Raw genomic sequence first — 21,024 nt, forward strand, 5'->3', positions numbered from 1 at the left:
TTGGGCCCGGTTCACCCAGTTCGGCCCGTTTGACCCAAATCTTGGGCCAAATTCTTTAAAATTAGTGTCTAAATTTATATTTTAATTAATTCTACCACATTAAAGTATAAAATTCTATTTTCTAATTTTCCTGATTAAGAACTAATTTATTCCCTAATTATTTACTAATCTCTCAGATTTTACGTCCTACCCCCTTTACAGAAATTTTTGTCCTTGAAAATTCACTCTCAAATCTTCCTATACTCCCTCTCAAATTTAACCGACCTCTTATCATTCATTTTGCCATTCTCCTAACATGAATTCACACAAATTTACATTCTCTAGTCTCAGGTACAGGATCATAAACTTATTCAAATTCAAGCCTAAACTATACCCATTTGTTTCACTCTTAACTTAGTCTAGTTCTTTTTCAACGACTACAAATTTCCTTATCCTGTATAAGTGCCATCTAATTCAATTTATATCTCAAGTCCTTCTCAACTATTTCAAACACTAGACAATTACGCTATCTCTTAGTCTGAGTCAAATCATTATAACCTAAACCCATATACACATACTCTCTGTTTTCTTGATCATATGTTAATCCTCAATTCATTCTCATATCCCAATACTTCTTCCTCCCATTACTACAAGTCTAGAGTCACCAAAAATCATTGCGCTTGCATAGCACTACTCTGATTCTAAAACATCAAGAACTTAATTACTCGTCTACTTTGCCAGAACACTCCCTGAATCTCTTTATCCCTCTAACTAAATTCTATTGACCTTAACTCCAACTGCACAAGTTCTAATCCCTTGGTTTCTTTTATCACCAGGTCCATTACCACCTCTATAACTGTTTCTAACCTGTTGTCTCAGCCCGTCAGCAATTTTCTGTTAGCCCCCTATCGTAAACTGTATCACCTCACTCGCATCCACGAGACGGCCTTTGGATCTTGTCCACACCGAACAATCGATATTAAGGTGATCAGTTTTAATATCACAAGTCTAGTGCTTCAAATCTCCAAAAGTAATGCTCATGAACTTTTATGCTATATACGTCAAGCAAACATCTTAAATAGCATATACACACAGCTAGAGTATGATCAGAAGCATAGTTAGTCCAGTCCCCAGGCTCTACGGGAACGAACTGCTTTGATACCATAATGTAACACCCTACCACACAGAGTAGTATGCTTAAGTCATAAAATAGAGGTGGTAAGGTATTACGACCTCTAAAAGTAATATTATATATATAATATAGTTGAAAAATATTTATATCTAGGAGCCTTTTGAAAGAAGGTTTGCAACAAAGCATAAGCAGAACAGCGCGTCACTCACGTAAGCATTAATGTAACAAAGTAGGATAAGAGAGTTTCAAGATACAAATAACAAGGCTCCTGACCTGGCTTGCAAAGTTAAGACTGGACAGAGCATATAAACATATATACATGTATGCATGAGAAAAATGACAACCTGTTTCTTGATGCCAGGGCATCTTGGCCAGTTTCACTGACCTTTTCTTTACTGTTTTTAGGGTACATGCATTTTTTTAGGAAATAAGCTAGTTTTGGGTAGATATTCACCTACACCTTGATTCAAGCATACATTGTGCATTTTACATTATTTCATGAGGATTTTGTATGAATTTAGTAACAAATTGTATGCTGCATTACCCATGACTTGGACTAGAACTTTGATGCACTCTGTTGCTTGATTTCAGGACCAAAGGAAGCAAGGAAAGGGAGGTAACTTGCAAGGTTAAATGAGAAAAGTGATTGCCAATGACACTCTCAAAGCCATCATTGCCCACGTTAAGAGTCACGTTAACTAAGTTAACGTGAACTCTAACGTGGAAAAGGGAAGTTGAGCCAACGTTAGTGACACTTAACATTGTCACTAACGTTGGCAAACACTCATGAGTGGCCATGTTAGAGCCCACGTTAACCTAGTTAACGTGGCCTCTAATGTTAAAGGGGGAAGAGAAGCCAACGTTAGTGACATTCAACATTGTCACTAACGTTGGCCTAAGGATGCAACACACCACATTAACTCCCACGTTAACTTGGTTAACGTGGGAGCTAACGTAAGAAGTGAGAGTTGTCGACAATGTTAGTGACACTCAACATTGTCACTAACGTTGGAAGCAACCACACAACCCCCCAAGGAGCCACGTTAACTTCCACGTTAACTTAGTTAACGTGGAAGCTAACGATGAGGAATGGATGATGAGCCAACGTAAGTGACACTCAACATTGTCACTAACGTTGGGATGGCTAAGAACGGCCACGTTAGAAGCCACGTTAACCTAGTTAACGTGGACTTTAACGTGAGATCTAGGGGCACATTGGAACGTTAGTGACAATGTTGAGTGTCACTAACGTTCTCGAAGGTTGGCAAGGCCACGTTAGAAGCCACGTTAACCTAGTTAACATGGGATCTAACGTGAGGCAAAGGGGTACATTGGAACGTTAGTGAAAATGTTAAGTGTCACTAACGTTCCCGAACTTATACTTTTAGTAAATGATTAACACCCCTTACGCCCTAAGCTAAAGTCTCTGCCCACTTAACACTTTCTCTCTGCAAGTAAAGCAAACTAGAACTGCTTCAAACTCAAGATCCAAAGGCCCAAGACTTGAAGAGCAAACTAGAAGCTGAGAAGAGTAGTATATATAGGAGTAGCTTTGAATTGTAAAAGGGAGTTTGGAGGAGGCTGGAAGAGGAGAACTACTCTCTGTATTTTACTTTCTCTGTATTTTCTAGTTTTATGATGTATTCTCCATCTTGGTTTTCATTTTCTAGAGCTATGAACAACTAAACCCCTTTCATTGGGTTAGGGAGCTCTGTTGTAATTTGATGGATCAATACTAATTTTCATTATTCTTCTTCTATCTTTTCTCTTGATTTTACATGAAAGCTTTCGATCTTCATCCAATTGAGTAGTTATATTGGAAGAGAAGCTATTCAAACTTGGATCTCTTTTGAACCTTGAAAGAGGAATGAAGAGATCAAGCTATAAATGCTTTCTCATGCTGGACCAAATTGTGTTTGGATGGGTATGTGACTATAACCCTCTCAATTCTTGATTTGGGAAATGCATGTGGTATAATCAGTGACCATACTTCATCTCTTCTCATGAGCAATTGACCAAGGAATTGGCTATTGATCAAGATTTGAGAGATTGAATTGCAAGAAATTGTAATTCAATCACTTAAGATTGCCAAGGAGATCAATGAGTGCATTGATTGAGGAAGAGATGAAAATGAACTTGATCCGGAGAGTTGCAACATCTCCTAAGCCCAATGAACTCCCCATCTCTGATCTTACCCATTCTTTTTAATTTCTGCCATTTACTTTTATGAGCAAATCCCCCATTCCCATTTACAATTCTGCAATTTATTTTCAGTTATTTACTTCCAGTCCTTTAATCCTAGCATTTACTTTTCTGTTATTTACATTCCCGCCATTTTATTTTCTGCAACTCTCAACCAAAATTCTGGATTCGCTCAACTAGAACATTCTTCTAATTAAAGTTGCTTGATCAATCAATCCCTGTGGGATTCGACCTCACTCTATTGTGAGTTTTTACTTGACGACAAATTCGGTACACTTGCCGAAGGGTGATTTGTTGTGAGACAAGTTTTTCGTGCATCAAGTTTATGGCGCCGTTGCCGGGGATTGATTGTGCATCAACAATGATTAAATTGGAAGATCACTAGATTGAGCATTTTTATTTTGTGAATTTCATTTTCTGTTTGAGTGATTTACTTTTTGTTTTAGTTAAACTTCTTCCCTTCCCCGTCTACTCTTTTGTTCTTCTTTGTTATTTTCAATTCTGTTTGCTAACCCACTAACTGTTTGATATATTGCATCACCCACAACTAACAGTAATTCTGACACAAATACTTTCTGCACCTATCTTTTCTTGCTTGCACTTGATGGTTGTATGACAGGGAGAAGAAGCGGGGCTTCAACTTCCTTTGATTTTGAACCTGAGAGGACCTTCCTTAGATTAAGGAGGGAGGCAAGAGGAAAGAAAGTGGTTGGTGCTGAGGAAGAAGAGGAATTCTTTGAAACAAACATGGAAGACAACATGGAAAACCATTATGAAGAAGAAGATCACAACCATGGGAGAGGAGGTAGAGCAAATCATGCTGGGGAGGATAGAAGAGTTTTGGGCTCTTACATCAATCCAAACCCAGGCAATTGTGGAAGTAGCATCCAAAAGCCAACAATCCATGCCAACAACTTTGAACTTAAACCACAGCTCATCACCCTTGTTCAGAACAACTGTTCGTTTGGAGGAAGTGCTCAAGAAGACCCCAATCAACATTTAACCACCTTCCTGAGAATATGTGACACAGTGAAGTGTAATGGTGTTCATCCTGACGCCTATAGGCTGCTCTTATTTCCATTCTCACTCAGGGACAAGGCAGCCAAATGGCTGGAATCTTTCCCAAGGGAAAGCTTGACAACTTGGGAAGACGTGGTGAACAAATTCTTAGCAAGATTTTACCCTCCTCAACGAATCAATAGGCTGAGAGCTGAGGTCCAAACTTTCAGGCAACAAGATGGTGAGACTCTATATGAAGCATGGGAGAGGTTCAAGGACTTAACAAGGAGGTGTCCACCTGACATGTTCAACGAATGGGTGCAGCTGCACATTTTCTATGAAGGGCTCTCTTATGAGTCAAAGAAGGCCATAGACCATTCATCTGGAGGATCTTTGAACAAGAAGAAGACCATTGAGGAAGCCATAGATGTTATTGAAACAGTAGCAGAGAATGACTACTTCTATGCTTCCGAAAAAGGGAACACAAGAGGAGTAATGGAGCTAAACAATGTAGATGCTCTGTTGGCCCAAAACAAGCTCATTACCCAGCAGCTGGCTGACCTCACCAAAAAGATAGAGATGAACCAAGTAGCAGCAATCTACACTTCATCAACAATCCAAGAAGGAGTGAATGAAGAAGCAGAGTTGAGTCAGGAGCAAGCCAACTACATTTGGAATTCACCAAGGAAAAACTATGATCCATACTCCAAGACCTACAACCCTGGATGGAGAAACCACCCAAACTTTGGGTGGGGAAATGAGCAAGATCAAAACCAAGACCAGAGACGTTACAACTCCAACAACAATGCAGCTTACCAGCAATTCACACAGAGGACGTCTCAACACCCCCACAACAACACTTCTTCATATGCTTATCAAAACCAAAATAGCACATCTGCTCCGAATCACCCATCAATTGATGATAAACTTTCTAAGATTGAAGCCTTACTTGAAGGAATATGCCAAGAGATTCAAGAAAATAAGGTGTTCAAAGAGGACGTGCGAGCCAATATTAAGAACCAGGGAGAGACCATTAGGAAGCTGGAATTCCAGGTGGGATATTTAGCTGAGAAGATTCCCAAACCTACCGATAGCTTCCCAAGTGACACGGAGAAAAACCCCAAGGGAGAAGCAAAGAAAGTAAAATGGGAAGATTGCAAAATGGTCACTACGAGTGATCAAGAGACTGAAGACAAGCAAGGCAAATTTTGCAAAGAACTTGAAGACAACTCAACAAAGGAGGGGGATAGAGATCACCAAGAACCAGAAATCTCACAACAAGAGTTGCTGAAGCTCTATGCTCCCTTCCTTCAACTGCTCAATGGTGCTGTGGGAAAGAGAATATACTCAAGGTTCCTAGACTTGTTTGCATCTCTGCATGTAAACATACCATTCATCAAGGCGATTCAACAAATGCATGCATTCATCAAGTATATGAAGGAACTTCTTCCCAGGAAAAGCTCACTCAAAGGAGGCCAGACTATAGTGATGAACAAGGAATGTAGTGCCCTTATTCAACCTGAGTTGCCTACAAAAAGAAGAGACCCAGGGAGTTTTCACATCCCTTGTGCCATAGGTAAAACTATGTTCGATAGAGCACTATGTGATTTGGGGGCCAGCATCAACTTACTGCCTTTATCCCTGGTGAAGAGGCTGCAGATTAATGAGATAATGCCCACAGATGTAATCATCAGACTGGCTGACAAAACTCAAAAGCAAGCAATAGGAGTGGTGGAAAATGTGTTGCTAAAGGTTGGGAAATACTTTCTCCCAACAGACTTTGTCATTCTGGACATGGAAGAAAGTCACACTCACCCAATCATATTGGGAAGACCATTCCTAGCTACGGCCAGAGCACTTATCGATGTAGAAAAAGGGGAGCTAATATTGAGAATCCATGATGAATGACTCAGCTTCAATGTCTTCAAACTCTCACAAGAAACAGATCAAGAGGACAAGGAACTAAGCACAAACGATAAAGAGACACTGAAGGAGGAGACAAGCACTGAAGCACAGCAAGTTCATTCTGAAACTCCCTCAATTGATAAACAAGGAAAACAGCAATTGCCACAGCTCAAGGAAAAGTTGGAGGAACCTAAACCTCTAGAGGCATGTGAAGACAATATCACAACTCCTTGGAAAAAAAGGTCACCAAGGGGAAGGCAACCTCAAAAGAAACAAAGAAGAAGGTACCAAGGAAATGGAGGAACAAGAAGATCCCTATGGAAGACTTCTCTCCAGGGGATAGAGTTGTCTCAGCTTACTTCCCAGATATTCCCCCTAATCTCCCTACTATACCATATCAGTTACCTAAGGTCTTCACTATCAACAGAGTTCTTTCCCTGGAACATGTGGAGATCATTGATCCAACCAATGGATACAAGTCCACAGCAAGAGGGGAGGATTTTAAGCACTACCAACCACCCTGATGAAGGAAAAACGTCAAGCTAGTGACGCTAAAGAAGCGCTTCATGGGAGGCAACCCATGTTTTATATGTTTGTAAAATAATGAATAAATCAATGTTTATGAATTTCAACCCAAACTTGACAAACACCTGGTGAAATCTTTATCATGCAGTCTATAGTGAAGAATAAGTTTGGTGTTCAAAGCAGAACTCTTGGAGCTTTGAACAAAACTTTTCATCACAATTCTTCAAACTAAGTTTGGTGTCACCCCATGGTGCCACCAAAATGCATGAGGATACACCAGTAGTTGGCTAAGTTGAAATTCATAAATATACAAACTCTTTTTCTTCTCTTTAGTATTCTAGCCGTAGAGTTGATTTTTTTTATGATATTAATTTCCTTATTTTAAATCTTTATAGGAAAGGAAAAGGAGCATTAAAAGGGATAGATTGGACAACCAAACAAAGAAGGTTCGGACACCACAAAAGGAGGGGTTACACACTTGTTCTAAAGAGGGAACGCATAGGGAAACGCTGCCATGCAACATTGGAGAAAGAAGACCCTTGAAGACCGAACCAATCACTCTCATTAAGTGATGATCCTTGTCTTTCCTTCATACACAACCCCAACCGTCCATCAAGCAATAATCCTTGCAATCCACACCTTCCATCCACCCATGATCTCCCTATATAAGTGAGCTCTGGTGCAGGCTCATTCCTCACATTCAAATTCCCACTTCCACACTTCATACTTTCGGCTTGCTCAACCCCTTCATCACACTCTATCATAGCCAACCTATACCTCATCTCTCCGTATCCTCCAACCTCCACTTCAAAACAGCAACTCAATTCATGGCATCATCAAGCTCAAAGAGGCAAAAGAGGAAGGAACCCATGGAGAGTGTTCCTTTCGATGAGAAGAAATTCAAAACTGCCTTTCATGAACGTGAATTTGAACGGATAAGGGAGAGAAAGATATTGCCAGAGTTAACCTTCCAAATCAATGCAGATGAGTCACCACAAATTCTGGAGAAAATCGAACAGAGGGGGTGGCAATTGCTCACAAGTCCAGAGGGGAAGATCAATGGAAACCTCATCAAAGAATTTTATGCGAATGTAGTAAGAGAGGATAAAACCAAGGCCCCAACCTTCAAAAGTTACGTAAGAGGAAAAGAGGTAGACTTCAGCCCAAATGCCATAACAAGAGTTCTTCACCTGAGATCGCCTCATTTTTTTGAGGAAAGTTATCAAGCAAGGATAAGTAGAAGCCCTGATAATAATGAGCTCTCAGAGATAGTGGCAGACATCTGTGTTATAGCAGCTGACTGGGAGAGGTACACAGATGGGAGACCCAAGTTCATCAAGAGAGGAGACCTGAGCCCTGAAGCCAAGGGGTGGTTTGAACTTGTGAGGAGGTCTATTCTACCAGCTGCAAATAATTCAGAGGTAAACATCAATCGAGCTACTATGGTGCATTGCTTAATACAAGATGGGGAATTCAACGTGAATGAGCTCATCGCCGAGGGGATTCAAGATTCGGCTGAGAAGGTTGATTCAGGTGCCAGGCTTTGGTACCCCAGCACCATTCTCTGCTTATGCAACAAGGCCAAGGTAGTATTTGAGGACAGCAACCCAAACTGGGTGAATCCAGGGAGGCCAGTTACACTCGAACGATTGGTTTATTCTACACCTGCTCAGCAACAAAGAAGGCCACAAATAGGGAAACCAAAAGCAAAAGAAAGAGTTCACCAAGAGGAACATCATCAGGAAGAATACCAGCAAAAAGAGCAGCATGACCCAGACAACTTGAATATGACTTACCTTCTAAGAGCCATTGAAGATTTGGGACAGAGGCATATGGAAGGACAAGAGCAAATACTGAACCTTCAAACCAACTGGCTGAGCCAACAGAAAGCATGGCAAAAACAACAAATGGAGCAGCAGCAGGAACACTACTCCAGGCTCACTCAAGCCATCAACCAAGTGAATGAGAGGCAAGAGCTCCAAGAGAAGCACTTGCAAGAACTCAACCAGCGGCAGATAGCCCAAATGAAAACTTTCAATGAGTTCAGTGTACTCAATGAAGGAAGGCAACTACATAGGGAGTAGTTCTATGTGAACACTCAAGCCAAGTTGAACTACATGACTAGTAACATGCATCAGCTACACTTTGCCATCCCTACATATGATGAGGTCCAAAAAGATTTTGTAGAATGATGAGCGGATATTTTATACGCTTTTTGGGAATAATTTCATATAGTTTAGAGTGTGTTTTAGTTAGTTTTTATTCTATTTATAGTAGTTTTTAGGAAAAATTCATATTTCTGGACTTTACTATGAGTTGTGTGTTTTTCTGTAATTTCAGGTATTTTTCTGGCTGAAATTGAAGGAGCTGAGCAAAAATCTGATTCAGGCTGAAAAAGGACTGCTGATGCTGTTGGATTCTGACCTCCCTGCACTCAAAGTGGATTTTCTGGAGCTACAGAACTCGAAATGGCATGCTTCCAATTGCGTTGGAAAGTAGACATCCAGGGCTTTCCAGAAATATATAATAGTCCATACTTTGCACAAGGATAGACGACGTAAACTGGCGTTCAACGCCAGTTCTCTGCCCAATTCTGGCGTCCAGCGCCAGAAAAGGATAAAAAACTGGAGTTGAACGCCCAAACTGGCATAAAAACTGGCGTTCAACTCCACAAATGGCCTCTGCACGAAATCTCAGCCCCAACACACACCAAGTGGGCCCTAGCACACCAAGTGGGCCCCAGAAGTGGGTCTCTGCATCATCCATCATAGTCCACTCATATTTTGTAACCCTAGGCTACTAGTTTAGTATTTAAACAACTTTTAGAGACTTATTTTGTATCTCATGACATTTCAGATCTAAACTTTGTATTTTCTGATGGCATGAGTCTCTAAACCCCATTGTTGGGGGTGAGGAGCTCTGCTGTGTCTCGATGAATTAATGCAAGTATTTCTGTTTTCTATTCAAACACGCTTGTTCCTATCTAAGATGTTCATTCGCGCTTACTTGTGATGAAGGTGATGATCTGTGACATTCATCACCTTCTTCAAACCATGAACGTGTGCCTGACAACCACCTCCGTTCTATATCCGATTGAATGAGTATCTCTTAGATTCTCTAATCAGAATCTCTGTGGTATAAGCTAGAACTGATGGCGGCATTCATGAGAATCCGGAAAGTCTAAACCTTGTCCGTGGTATTCCGAGTAGGATTCAAGGATTGAATGACTGTGACGAACTTCAAACTCCTGAAGGCTGGGCGTTAGTGACAGACGCAAAAGGATAGTAAATCCTATTCCAACCGGATCGAGAACCAACCGGTGATTAGCCGTGCTGTGACAGAGCGCGTGAGCGTAGTTTTCACTGGAAGGATGGAAGGTAGCCATTGACAACGGTGATCCACCAACACACAGCTTGCCATAGGGGGACGTGCGTGCGTGAACAAGAAGATAGAGGAAAGCAGAGATTCAGAAGACAAAGCATCTCCAAAACTCCAACATATTCTCCATTACTGCACAACAAGTAATCTTTAATTTATGCTCTCTTGGTTATTCACAATTCAACTGATAAACATAATTGACTTCCTGACTAAGATTTACAAGATAACCATAGATTGCTTCAAACCAACAATCTCCGTGGGATTCGACCCTTACTCACGTAAGGTATTACTTGGACGACCCAGTGCACTTGCTGGTTAGTGGTACGCGTTGTGAAAAGTGTAATTCACGATTCGTGCACCATAGAACAAGAAGAGAGGAAGGTAAAACAGCAAAAGGAGACACTCAAGAAGAAGATGGAAGATGGTGGTTTCTGGAAGAAGCTGCTTGGAAAAGGCAAAGGAAGTGGGAGCACAAGCACTCAAGAGAGACACAATGAGGACAAGCAAGGATGGGAGCATGGGCATCCACATGAATGAAAGGTGGTGGAGTTCTTTTTAGTCCATCATTTTCTATGCTTTAAATAAGGAAGATCTTGTATGAAATAGAACCTGCTTCCATGTTATGTTTAAACTTTTTAAATTCTGTCTTTTAAGTTTTCTTTCTGAATAGGTCCATGATTTCTGGTATAAATGTCACTGCATATTTCCCTTATTTACTTGTAAGCTTGTCCATTTTAAATCAAATGAAGAAGAGAATGTTTATGTTTTTAAAAGACCAGAGTGGAGTTCATATTGTGGAAGTGCATTCATGAATCTTTGGGGTAGTCATAAGTTAGCTAAGTTGGTTCAACCGCAAGGTTAGAAGGATAACTATCTATCCTGAATACTTGACTTTGGATATACCCATGAGACTAAGTAGATGACAAGATCCTAATAAGAGAAAAAGGAAAGAAGAATGGAAGTGAAAAACAAAAGAAAAAGAGTAAGCAATAAGGCTAGGCACCAATGGTTTGGACTTTGAGACAAGTGTCTGTGGTGTTCCTGCGTGAGGGATCTACTTGGATGAATAAGCTCTCAGGGGTGCTTTATCACTTGGTAACTTGGGTTAACTAACCCAGGATTATCAGCTGAAAATCCACTATCAAGAGTAACCCTCACCATAGAGCATTTAGTAACCCAAAGAGGTGCTGGACACCAAGGTCTCAAGAAAAGAAAATAAAGGAACTATATGCCTGTGGTGTGTATGTATGGGGGAGAGACTTGAGGGAGTAAGTCCTTAGGGGTGCTTCAACACCTAGCACCTTGAACCAACTGGTTCGGGAGTGTTGGCTGAAAGCTTATCTTAAAGAGTTGCCCCCTTACAGAGCACTTAGCCTAAATAACACAAATAACCCTTTAAATAACAATAAAAGGATCAATGAATAAAAGTCTCATGGGATATAGACAAAGTAAGTGTTTAGGGACATGATAAAAGTCTGAAAGCCAGTAATGGAATGAACCTAAGTTGCTATGTATGAAACCACCATAAAATCAGTAACATGACTTCCACAAGAATGACTCATTCCTCTAGATATTCCATTCATCATTCTCTTGTTCCAGTACTTGCTTAGGGACAAGCAAGCTTTAAGTTTAGTGTTGTGATGCCAGGGCATCTTGGCCAGTGTCACTGACCTTTTCTTTATTGTTTTTAGGGTAGTTTCATGCATTTTTTTAGGAAATAAGCTAGTTTTGGGTAGATATTCACCTACACCTTGATTCAAGCATACATTGTGCATTTTACATTATTTCATGAGGATTTTGCATGAATTTAGTGACAAATTGTATGCTGCATTACCCATGACTTGGACTAGAACTTTGACGCACTCTGTTGCTTCATTTCAGGACCAAAGGAAGCAAGGAAAGGGAGGTAACTTACAAGGTTAAATGAGAAAAGTGATTGCCAATGACACTCTTAAAGCCATCATTGCCCACGTTAAGAGTCATGTTAACTAAGTTAACGTGAACTCTAACGTGGAAAAGGGAAGTTGAGCCAACGTTAGTGACACTTAACATTGTCACTAACATTGGCAAACACTCATGAGTGGCCACGTTAGAGCCCACATTAACCTAGTTAACGTGGCCTCTAACGTTAAAGGGGGAAGAGAAGCCAACGTTAGTGACATTCAACATTGTCACTAACGTTGGCCTAAGGATGCAACACACCACATTAACTCCCACGTTAACTTGGTTAACGTGGGAGCTAACGTAAGAAGTGAGAGTTGTCGACAACGTTAGTGAAACTCAACATTGTCACTAACGTTGGAAGCAACCACACAACCCCCCAAGGAGCCACGTTAACTTAGTTAACGTGGAAGCTAACGATGAGGAATGAATGATGAGCCAACGTTAGTGACACTTAACATTGTCACTAACGTTGGGATGGCTAAGAACGGCCACGTTAGAAGCCACGTTAACCTAGTTAACGTGGACTTTAACGTGAGATCTAGGGGCACATTGGAACGTTAGTGACAATGTTGAGTGTCACTAACGTTCTCGAAGGTTGGCAAGGCCACGTTAGAAGCCACGTTAACCTAGTTAACATGGGATCTAACGTGAGGCAAAGGGGTACATTGGAACGTTAGTGAAAATGTTAAGTGTCACTAACGTTCCCGAACTTATACTTACACTAAATGATTAACACCCCTTACGCCCTGAGCTAAAGTCTCTGCCCACTTAACACTTTCTCTCTGCAAGTAAAGCCAAGCCCAAATGAAGAAAAGAACTGCTTCAAACTCAAGATCCAAAGGCCCAAGACTTGAAGAGCAAACTAGAAGTTGAGAAGAGTAGTATATATAGGAGTAGCTTTGAATTGTAAAAGGGAGTTTGGAGGAGGCTGGAAGAGGAGAACTACTCTCTGTATTTTACTTTCTCTGCATTTTCTAGTTTTATGATGTATTCTCCATCTTGGTTTTCATTTTCTAGAGGTATGAACAACTAAAACCCTTTCATTGGGTTAGGGAGCTCTGTTGTAATTTGATGGATCAATACTAATTTTCATTATTCTTCTTCTATCTTTTTTCTTGATTTTACTTGAAAGCTTTCGATCTTCATCCAATTGAGTAGTTATCTTGGAAGAGAAGCTATTCAAACTTGGATCTCTTTTGAACCTTGAAAGAGGAATGAAGAGATCAAGCTAGAAATGCTTTCTCATGTTGGACCAAATTGGGTTTGGATGGGTATGTGACTATAACCCTCTCAATACTTGATTTGGGAAATGCATGTGGTATAATCAGTGACCATACTTCATCTCTTCTCATGAGCAATTGACCAAGGAATTGGCTATTGATCAAGATTTGAGAGATTGAATTGCAAGAAATTGTAATTCAATCACTTAAGATTGCCAAGGAGATCAATGAGTGCATTGATTGAGGAAGAGATGAAAATGAACTTGATCCGGAGAGTTGCAACATCTCCTAAGCCCAATGAACTCCCCATCTCTGATCTTACCCATTCTTTTTAATTTCTACCATTTACTTTTATGAGCAAATCCCCCATTCCCATTTACAATTCTGCAATTTATTTTCAGTCATTTACTTCCAGTCCTTTAATCCTAGCATTTACTTTTCTGTTATTTACATTCCCGCCATTTTATTTTCTGCAACTCTCAACCAAAATTCTGGATTCACTCAACTAGAACATTCTTCTAATTAAAGTTGCTTGATCAATCAATCCCTGTGGGATTCGACCTCACTCTATTGTGAGTTTTTACTTGACTACAAATTCGGTACACTTGCCAAAGGGAGATTTGTTGTGAGACAAGTTTTCCGTGCATCATTTCTCCGAGTCAACCTCTAAGAGGGACAAACATAAAATACAAGGTGGAGAATCTATATACATATATAAATATAAACAAAATACACCCCTGATTCCGAAGAGTTCTTCGCTTTTGCAGAGTCTCTAGAATACACAGAGTGGTGCTTCTCAACCTGGATCTGAAAAACAACAATATTGTATGGGATGAGAATTGGGGGCTCTCAATATGGTTAAGATGCCGACATATATAACAAATAAGGCCCTGGAAAAGCTAGAGGCAATCCTAGAATGCTGACACTCAGATAATAAAACTTAAGGAACTAAAACAGAAACCATAAATAAGGGTAATCTCTAAGGTTCTAAACATGATAAAAACCTAATCAAAATCCTCAAATCTTTCGTATTTCCTCTAATCCTCCATCTCCAGTGAGACCATACAGACAAACAGACAAACAAAGGCAAACACAATTAGAGTACTGATGAGCGGATATTTTATACACTTTTTGGCATCATTTTCATATAGTTTTTAGCATGTTTTGTCTAAGTTTTATAGAGTTTTCATAGGTTTTAGTGCAAAATTTACATTTTTTGGAGTCTAATATGAGTTTATGTGTTTTGGTACAATTTCAGATATTTTCTGGCTGAAATTAAGGAGTTGGAGCAAAAGTATGATTCAGAGACAAAGAAAGCACTGCAGATGCTGTCTGGATCTGACCTCCTTGCACTCAAAAGATCTTAACATCCAGAGCATTCTAGAAATGTATAATAGTCCATAATTTGCTTCAGAATTGAAGGCCCAAAATTGGCATCCTGATGCCAAGGCATCTTAGGCTAGTTTCACTAGCCTTTTTCTTTTGTTTTCATTAGGTTTTATGCATTTTCTTGAGCTATAAGTAAGCCTTTGGATTAAAAGTTCATGTATACCTTGATTCATTCAAACATGGTTAATTTGATGCATTTTCATGAGATTTAGGCCATAATTACTTGTGTGCTAAGAATGATGGAATTTCTCGTGACTTTAGCAAGGCTTTGATGCATGAATTGGTTGATGATAGGTGAAGAAAACCATGATAAGAAGTTGAAGAATGACCATGGAAAGGAGGAAGGGAAGCAACATTGGTGGCCAAAGATGGCCCACCAACGTTGCCTTAAATGTTGAAGGAAGAATAATGCAGCACTACAAGTTCTGGTGCCAATGTTGGAGGGAACATTGGTGAGCCAACGTTACCTCCAACGCTCTTTGATACAGTTTTGCTTTCTGGAATTGGAAAAATTTAGTGCGACACGTACGCGTGGGCGACGCGCACGCGTGAAGCATGAAATTTTGAGGATTCACGTGCACGCGTGGGTGACGCGCACGCGTAAATATGCCAATGTTGGAGGGAACGTTCCTAGTCCAATGTTAAGGCCAACACTCGCGATACAACATTGAAATCTGGCATTTCAGAAAGTGGCATCGATGCGCATACGTGGGCGACGCATACGTGTGAGCGCAGAAGTTTGACAATCCACCCGCAAACGTGGGTGACGCAAACCTGTGGGTGTGCCAACGTTGGAGGGAGTGTTGCCAGTCCAACGTTGAGGGCAACATGCACGAAAACTTTTCAAAAGTTAGAGTTGGGGAATTTGCAATGACGCGTACGTATCGATAATGCATATGCATGGATGTGCATTCCTTCCCATGAGCACTTAAATCAAGGAATTAGGCAATTGTTCATGCTTAGAGAGATTGGATTGCCAATAAATTGGGATCCAATCACCTAAGATTGCCAAGGAGATCAATGAATGCATTGATTGAGGAAGAGATGAAAATGAACTTGATCCGAAGAATTATGACATCTCCTGACCCTAATGAGCTTCCCACTTCTGATTCTACCCATTCTCTTTACTTTTTGATGTTACATTCATGGTTAACAATCCCCATTCCCATTTAATTTCTTGCAATTTAAGTTTCTGCACTTATATTCCTACAATTTAATTTCAGCTATTTACATTCCTTGCTCTTCAAGTTTCCTACAAATTTAAATTCTGCAACTCCAATTCAAATTCTGATTCAGTTCAACTAGAATAATTCTCCAATTAACGTTGATCAACCAACCAATTATTGCGGGATTCGACCTTACTCTATAGTGAGTTTTTACTTGACGACAATCCGGTGCACTTGCTGGTGAAAATTTGTTGAGAGACAAGTTTTCGGGTATCAAGTTTATGGCACCGTTGCCGGGAATTGGTTTTGTATTGACAATTACTAAATTGGAGGATAACTAGATTGAACATTTTTCTTTTCTTTTGTTAATTAAGTTTCAATTTCAGCTGTTTACTTTTACCTTCTGCAATTTGATCTATTTTTCTTTATTTCTTTACTTTTCAGCAAGTTAATCCACTAACTGTTTGATTAATTGCACTAACCAAGCTAACCATTAATTTTTGTGAATTCTCCTTGCTGTCTTCTTGCTGTCTGCTGAGTGTATGTCAAGTGGAAGAGGGGAAACTTCAACTTCTTTTTATAGTGAACCTGAGAGGACCTTCCTTAGATTAAGGAGGGAATCAAGAGGGAAAAATGTTATTGGTATAGAGGAAGAAGTGCATAATCATGCCAGAGACGGTGTAGCTAATCATGTTGGGCAAGAAAGTAGAGTTCTAGGCTCTTATATTAATCCCGACCCTGGAAATTGTGGTAGTAGCATTCTCAAGCCAACCATTCATGCCAATAACTTCGAGTTGAAGCCACAGCTCATTACTCTTGTCCAAAATAATTGCTCATTTGGAGAAAGTGCACAAGAAGATCCTAATCAGCACTTAACCACCTTCTTGAGAATTTGTGATACTGTAAAGTTAAATGGTGTGCATCCTGACACCTACAGACTACTTCTATTCCCTTTTTTCTGAGAGATAAAGCATCAAAGTGGTTAGAATCCTTCCCTAAGGAGAGTTTGACAACTTGGAAAGATGCGGTGAACAAATTCTTGGCAAGATTCTACCCTCCTCAAAGAGTTAACATATTAAGGACTGATGTACAAACATTCAGGCAACAAGATGGTGAAACCCTCTTTGAAGCATGGGAGAGATATAAAGATCTGACAAAGAGGTGCCCTCCTGACATATTTAATGAGTGGGTACAACTACATATTTTCTATGAAGGTTTGTCATATGAGTCAAAGAAGGCTTTAGATCACTCTTCTGGAAGTTCTCTCAACAAGAAGAAGACCATAGAGGAAGCCATTGATGTCATTGAAACAGTGGCTAACAATGAATATTTTATGCCTCTGACAGAAGTAATAACAGAGGAGTGATGGAGCTGAACCACATGGATGCATTTTTGGCCCAAAAATAAGATGATCACTAAGCAACTATTTGATCTTACCAAGCAGATGGAGAAGAATCAAGCTGCAGCTATCCATACTCAACCATCGGCACAAGCAGAGCTGAATACAAAAGAAGGAAGTAACTGGGAGGAAGCCAATTACATTGGAAATTCATCAAGGTAAGCTCATGATCCATACTCCAAGACTTATAACCCTGGTTGGAAAAATCACCCAAATTTTTGGTGGGGAAACCAACAAAACCAGATCTAAGATCATAGACCGCACAACCCCAACCAGTGCAACAACTCCAATTACCAACACTCAAACCAAAGACCATATCAAGCCACACAAAACATTTCTTCTCAGCCACCACACCAAACCCAAATTAACCAACCTCAACATCCAACTTCCAATCCACCATCTGAGGATAGGCTATCCAGGATTGAGGCCATGCTTGAGAACCTTTGGAAGGAAGTTCAGGATAACAGAATATTTAAGGATGAAGTGAGGACCAGTATGAAAAGTCGAGGAGAGACCATCAAGAAGCTTGAATCTCAAGTAGGATACCTTTTTCAGTAGATTCCAAAGTCCACAGACAGCTTTCCAAGTGATATTGAGAAAAATCCAAAAGAAGAGACCAAGAAAGTGAGATGGGAAGAATGCAAGTGATCACTCTAAGAGATGAGGAGATTCGGGAGGAAGAAGCTTGTAGGCACTCAGAGCATAATATAGAGGAGTCAAAGAAAAATGTAAGAGAGGCAGAACAAGGAATTTATCTGGTACAGTTGAAGGAACCAATGAAGAAGGAAATCCTGAGACCTTATGTGCCAAAAGCACCATATCCTCAGAGACTTAGAGGTGGTGGAGAAGAGAAGACATACTCTAGGTTCCTAGATACATTCAAGTCTCTTCACATCAACATTCCTTTCATCAAAACCCTTCAATAGATGCCATCTTACATCAAATGCATGAAGGAACTGCTAACCAAGAAAAATACCTTGAAAGGCAGTGGTGATGAATAAAGAAAGCAGTGCCCTTATACAGAAGGAGTTACCCTCAAAGAAGAAGGATCCAGGGAGTTTTCACATCTCCTGTGCCACAGGAAACACAATGATTGATAGAGGATTTTGTGATTTGGGAGCAAGCATAAATCTAATGCCTCTGTCTCTCATGAAGAAGATGCAAATCAATGAGTTAAAATCCACTGATGTAATCCTCCAATTGGCTGACAAGACTAAAAAACAAGCAATAGGAGTGGTTGAAAATGTATTGGTGAAAGTAGGAAAATATTTCCTCCCTGCAGATTTTATGGTTCTTGAAATGAAAGAAAGCCATCTTCATCCAATCATTATGGGGAGACCATTTTTGGCTACTGCTAGAGCACTTATAGATGTGGAGTGGTATGCGAAATTGTGATCATCAACAATGGTGCCAAAGGACTTGGAGCTCTTAAACGTGAATCAGACTTTGTCACAATTCCGCACAACTAACCAGCAAGTGCACTGGGTCATCCAAGTAATACCTTACGTGAGTAAGGGTCGATCCCACGGAGACTGTCGGCTTGAAGCAAGCTATGGTCATCTTGTAAATCTCAGTCAGGCGAATTCAGATGGTGATGGAGAATTGGGAATTAAAAGATGAATAAAACATAAAATAAAGATAGAGATACTTATGTAATTCTTTGGTTGGAATTTCAGATAAGCGTATGAAGATGCTTTGTTCCTCCTGAACCTCTGCTTTCCTATTGCCTTCTTCCAATCATTCATACTCTTTTCCATGGCAAGCTTTATGTTGGGCATCACCGTTATCAATGGCTACTTCCCGTCCTCTCAGTGAAAACATTCCAAATGCGCTGTCACCACACGGCTAATCATCTGTCGGTTCTCGATCATGCTGGAATAGGATCCATTGATCCTTTTGCGTCTGTCACACGCCCAACAATCGCGAGTTTGAAGCTCGTCACAATCATCCCTTCTCAGATCCTACTCAAAATACCACAGACAAGGTTAAGATGTTCCGGATCTCAGGAATGGCCGCCAATAATTCTAGCCTATACCACGAAGGTTCCAATCTTAGATTAGAAACCCAAGAGATACGCATTCAAGCCATTGCTAGTAGAACAGAGGTGGTTGTCAGGCACATGTTCATAGATGAGAATGATGATGAGTGTCACGGATCATCACATTCAACAAGTTGAATAACTAATTAATATCTTGGAGAAGAAATAGACTTGAGTTGAATAGAAAAACGATAGTACTTTGTATTAATTCATGAAGAACAGCAAAGCTCCACACCTTAATCTATGGTGTGTAGAAACTCCACCGTTGAAAATACATAAGAACAAGGTCTAGGCATGGCCATGAGGCCAGCCCCCAAACATGAAAAGGTCTATCAAAGTCTAGGGACTAAACATCCAAAGATGAAAATACAATAATATAAGGTCTTATTTATAGAGAACTAGTAGCCTAGGGTTTACAGAAATCAGTAATTAATGCAGAAATCTTCTTCCGGGCTCACTTGGTGTGTGCTTGGGCTGAGCATTGAAGCTTCCATGTGTAGAGACTTTTCTTGGAGTTAAACGCCAGCTTTTGTGCCAGTTTGGGCGTTTAACTCCAGCTTTTGTGCTAGTTTTGGAGTTAAACGCCAGAATTCTTGAGCTGACTTGGAACGCCTGTTTGGGCCATCAAATCTTGGGCAAAGTATGGACTATTATATATTGTTGGAAAGCCCAGGATGTTTACTTTCCAACGCAGTTAAGAGCGCGCCAATTGGGATTCTGTAGCTCCAGAAAATCCACTTTGAGTGCAGGGAGGTCAGAATCCAACAGCATCTGCGGTCCTTTTTCAGCCTCGGAATCAGATTTTTGCTCAGGTCCCTCAATTTTAGCCAGAAAATACCTGAAATCACAAAAAAACACACAAACTCATAGTAAAGTCCAGAAGAATGATTTTTATTTAAAAACTAATAAAAATATAATAAAAACTAATTAAAATATGCTAAAAACATACTAAAAACAATGCCAAAAAGCGTATAAATTATCCGCTCATCACAACACCAAACTTAAATTGTTGCTTGTCCCCAAGCAACTGAAAATCAAATAGGATAAAAAGAAGAGAATATACAATGAATTCCAAAAATATCTATGAAGATCAGTGTTAATTAGATGAGCGGGGCTTTTAGCTTTTTGCTTCTGAACAGTTTTAGCATCTCACTTTATTCCTTGAAGTTCAGAATGATTGGCATCTATAGGAACTCAGAATCCAGATAGTGTTATTGATTCTCCTAGTTAAGTATGTTGATTCTTGAACACAGCTACTTTATGAGTCTTGGCCGTGGCCCTAAGCACTTTGTTTACCAATATTACCACCGGATACGTAAATACCACAGACACATAACTGGGTGAACCTTTTCAGATTGTGACTCAGCTTTGCTAGAGTCCCCAATTAGAGGTGTCCAGGGTTCTTAAGCACACTCTTCTTCTTGCTTTGGACCTCGACTTTAACCGCTCAGTCTCAAGTTTTCATTTGACACCTTCACGCCACAAGCACATGGTTAGGGACAGCTTGGTTGAGCCTCTTAGGCCAGGATTTTATTCCTGTGGGCCCTCCTATCCACTGATGCTCAAAGCCTTGGATCCTTTTTATCACCCTTGCCTTTTGGTTTAAAGGGGTATTGGCTTTTTCTGCTTGCTTTTCTTTTTCTTTCTTCTTTGTTTTTTCACATATATCCTTTTTCTGCAAGCTTTTCACTGCTTTTTCTTGCTTCAAGAATCAATTTTATGATTTTTCAGATTATCAAATAACATTT

The 21,024-nt window shown here is 40.1% G+C and overlaps 2 non-coding genes across 2 annotated transcripts; both read right to left on the minus strand.

Moving 5' to 3' along the window:
- Positions 1 to 4,513: 4,513 nt before the first annotated feature.
- On the minus strand, positions 4,514 to 4,617 carry LOC112753667 (small nucleolar RNA R71). Its single transcript, XR_003178041.1, has one exon. It is a non-coding gene; the product is annotated as a small nucleolar RNA R71 (small nucleolar RNA).
- A 12,294-nt stretch (positions 4,618 to 16,911) lies between these two features.
- On the minus strand, positions 16,912 to 17,019 carry LOC112753367 (small nucleolar RNA R71). Its single transcript, XR_003177757.1, has one exon. It is a non-coding gene; the product is annotated as a small nucleolar RNA R71 (small nucleolar RNA).
- Between the last annotated feature and the right edge of the window lie 4,005 nt (positions 17,020 to 21,024).

Source organism: Arachis hypogaea, chromosome 15, assembly GCF_003086295.3.
Source record: "Arachis hypogaea cultivar Tifrunner chromosome 15, arahy.Tifrunner.gnm2.J5K5, whole genome shotgun sequence".
NCBI lineage: Eukaryota > Viridiplantae > Streptophyta > Magnoliopsida > Fabales > Fabaceae > Arachis > Arachis hypogaea.